The following is a 4,546-nucleotide window of genomic DNA, read 5'->3' on the forward strand; positions in this document are numbered from 1 at the left end:
AAAAAATAACATCGATGTGCTACAAAAAAATATAAACATAATTATACATTTGAAAAACATTTAATGAAAATAAAATACTAGACACTGAAAGTGATATATGATTTTGATATGTATATATAACATATTTACTCAATGTATCATATACATTATTATAAAAGTATATTATGCATTTACATATCGAATTACCTGATCAGTCCAACAGTTTTTAGGCTGAGACATGGCATAAAACCAATTCTTATTTGACGGATATGCAACGACAAATCCATCATTTCAAAATCCAATGAAGATGCTCTTGATTTGTATTTATCCTCTGATGGTTTCCTATAATATTAAGCTTATTCAAAAGTGTAGCAATAGTTGCAATTTGAAAATTGAACAGATTCAGTACAATAATATAAAACTTACTTTTTTGAATGAGCTTTAAGAAGCCCTGTAGTAACCCACTCAATAAACTCATCAATCAGATACGAAAGGGGCTTGGTTTGTGATCTCACATCCTTAAAATGGAAAATTTGGACGAATTACATCAGTCATGACCGCTTTTCCTTTTTCACTTTACCCAAATGAAGTTAAATAAGGGGATTTGCAGTTTCTCAAAGGCATCGGGATACGTGCATGAGGAGTATTTATTTCGCTTCGGACAACAATATCTGTGATTGGAATATCAATCGGTAATTGACCGACCGAAAGTAAACTTTGATTGTCGGTTAACTCCTGTTGATTTGCATGAATAGGTAGACTTCCTAGATCAGCAATAAGTGTATTCATGGCTTCTCGTGTATCTAGAGATATTGAACCAGATGGTGTAGAATCTTATATGGTTTACACTGATAATTAAAAATAGTTTGATAGACATATGATATTGATACGATACATGCAGAATAAATTACCGATGTATCAAATATAACAGTATCTGGCACAGACTGATTGGTATTGTGTTGAAAATTATATGAAACTTCTTCGTTCATTGTTCCTTCAAATAAATGATGAGGCATTTGTGCTGATGGAGCATCCTGAATATAAAATGTACTGATCAATCTATGATACCTTAAACAACAAATAATTATACACAAAAGGATTGTTAATGTATCAAGGACAGATAACATCAAACTACGAATTGTATATAGGACATAAACAAATTTAAGTAGTAACATAGCTATGTATCTTGCAATGGACTGTATAACGTACACACTAAATAAAAAAGTATAGTATCATACACAGGAACTTGAAAAAAAAAACTACATATGTGAACAGTAAAAACATGTATCATATTAATTCAATTAAACTGCAATGTATCATAATGATCAAATAAAACTGCAATGTATCATAATAATATAATTAAACTTAAACGTATCATACTGGCACATTTTCATATATCACTTAAAAGTGGATGAATACTAATAATCAAATTACTCTGCTAAAATTACCTTACTGTGTTCACATGTTTCATCAGTATGATGACTATTTGCATTTGGGGATCGAAGTTCCGAAACGTCCTTCATTACTTGATGATTCTTCAATGTATCTTCAGTCTTTATTTTTAAAGAAAAATAAGTTAATGATAAATTATATAATTCTATATACACAATTAATAAAGTAAAGTAAACCTGATTGTCAACATCAAAATCAACAACACCAATGTTTTGATAATTATTGACAAATTCCATTTGTATCGGAGAGGTTGCTTGGTGTCCATCATTGTCTTCTTCATCAGAAACTTCAACCATGTGCGGTGTAGACTTGCCGCCCATCTACTTCATTAAATCAGTTTGTAACATAATGACGTATGAAAATTATAACACACAACGAAAATACACATACACAATACATTACCTTTGGTTGTTGGCCATCCTCCCTATTCTTAGAATTCATCACCTCAATGTGATTTGCCTTTATCAAATTCACAAGATACTCAAATTTACTGACAACCTATTAAAAAAATTACACATTCAGTTTTATATTTATGAATTAACATTAAAAAAATTAATATCGTTACTTACATATTCCTTCATATGTTGTTTCAGTTCTTCAATATCAGGATATACAGACTTATCTTTTGGGACTTGTGAAGATACATGGACAGAAGATACATTAGCAGGCGGGGTAGGTTCTTCAGCTGGCATTAAGAATGACTGATTTAATGGCGGCCTTAACTGCTTTGACAAAGGTTTCGAACCCTTTGTTTTATGTGTATCAATATTCTTTCTCCTCTTGGGTGGTGGTGGAGATGATGTATCAGATACACGTGAGGATCTTCTCAATAAATGACCAGGAGTGCTTGTTGAGAAATCCTCAAAACCTGACTTATCTTTAGTTTGCACTTTTTTTGCAACAACTGGTGGCGTGGATAGTTCATTTCTCTTGACCTCTTAAATATCAGGTAAATCAAGGGCTTCCACCTCATCTGGCGTTGGTACAATGTTTGAACAAGCATTCTGCAATTAAAATGGTTGAATGTTATAACAATATTATGTATCATAAAAAAACTGTTATTTACAACAAAAATTTATAAAGCTTATTGATAAACTATTAAAAGATAATATAAAATTAATGTTACCTCGGAGAAAATGCTAGACATGAACTTTTCATATTTTTGCTTTTCAGCCACCACTGTCCAATTACATATCCTAGGAATACCATTCGCTACTTTAACAGCAAAGTCTGGACTTAGACTAGATGTACATTCGTAAATCCATACGTTGAGTGCATAAGGCATACCAAATAAGCGATACATCTGTTTGCTTTGGTTGAAGTCTTGCCTGAGTGATGTAATTAGCTTATTGAATGCAATCTGACCCCAAGGATACATTTCATACCTACCATCTTCGACCATTAGGAATTCTTCTGTACGTATGAAGGTCTCACCAAGATAGCATAACATGAAAGTATTGATGAAGTATAATATTGCCATTTCCACAGATTCATGTGTGGTCTCCCAATTACCCATTGCAAAACGTTGTATCAATCGACTCTTGGTTATAATCGGCTCGCAGTGGAATTAGGATATGAAAAATTCTTAACATTTCCTTTGCATTTAAGGCTAGTTACAATGGTAAATTCCTTCATACCAAACACCAGTACATTCCCATTAGCATGACGAACATGCAATACATCTTTGTTTTCATGTTGCACCTCCAACAACAACAAACACTTAGTAATCTGACCCTGGAAATTATATTTTGGAATGTCTAAATATGGTCCAAAAATTGTTTTCTTGAACATTTCAACGCCTTCATCCTTTATTGACAATTTAATTTTATTCACAAAATCAAAATTGAACGTCGCTCCAAACCTCAATGGATGTGCTGGTATTTTTTTTTATAATATAATTCATGCCCTGTTTATACAAAAAACAAAATATAAAATTGTACTTGTCTAATATCAAAAATTTGTTGTAATGTAGAGGGATATATTTAAGATAATGTGTAAATTCAGTAAATACATGACGATATTGTAATGATATGATATTAAACACGTCGTGAAAATGCATATGATACATAAGTAAGTAACAAATATATTGTACATGAATTTCATTCACGTATACCAATTACATATATGTATAAGACGCTTGAATTATATGAATGTATATGATACATCATATTCAGATTTATAAAACACTGGAGTTATCAGATGTATATGATACATCTTATACATTGACAAAATATAAATTGTAAAAATTGTACAAGACATGATGCTTTTACTGATAAAAAACACAACATTAGAGATACACCTTATGTATCTGATACATCCTACGACTGTACAACACATAATGATTTACTAATACAAAATACAAAATTATTCATACACCTTATGCATCTGATAAACCTTAAAATTGTACACTACATGATGCTTTTACTAATACAAAACACAAAATTAGTGATACACTTTAAGTATATGATACACCTTAAAACTGAAGAACACATGATGCTTTTACTAATACATAACACAAAGTTACTGATACACCTTAAAACTGTACAACACATGATGTTTTTACTAATACAAAACTCAAAATTAGCGATACACCTTATGCATCTGATACATCGTAAAACTGTACAAACATGATGCTTTCACTAATACACAACACAAAATTATTGATACACCTTATGCATCTGATACACCTTAATACTATACAACACATGATTTTACTAATACAAAACTCAAAATTAGTGATACACATAATGCATCTGATACACTTTAATACTGTACAAACATGATGGTTATACTTAATTTGAAGTTAGTGAATCACTCTTCATTGTTAAATGACTTTTAATTCAATTTTACAAACACATGCAACAATTTAACATTAGGGTTTTATCAACAAAACACAAAATTACCAATTTTAAACACATACCTTAGGAAGTGTGGGTAGGGAAACAACATGTGTAACTTTTCTTCGCCTTTTTTTATGGATCTCTTCAAGCTTTTTCTTTGGCTCAACTACATTCTTGTTCTTCATCGCTAATGGGTCATGCAATCTCTTGGATCTGTTCTCAGCCCATATTTCATCATCAGAATCATACAGACGTTTAGCATTAGTATTAGAATC

At 31.1% G+C, this 4,546-nt stretch overlaps 1 pseudogene; it reads right to left on the reverse strand.

Moving 5' to 3' along the window:
* Positions 1-265: 265 nt before the first annotated feature.
* LOC107020731 lies at positions 266-2,404 on the reverse strand (annotated as a pseudogene).
* Positions 2,405-4,546: the final 2,142 nt, after the last annotated feature.

The sequence above is a fragment of the Solanum pennellii genome, chromosome 5, assembly GCF_001406875.1.
Source record: "Solanum pennellii chromosome 5, SPENNV200".
NCBI lineage: Eukaryota > Viridiplantae > Streptophyta > Magnoliopsida > Solanales > Solanaceae > Solanum > Solanum pennellii.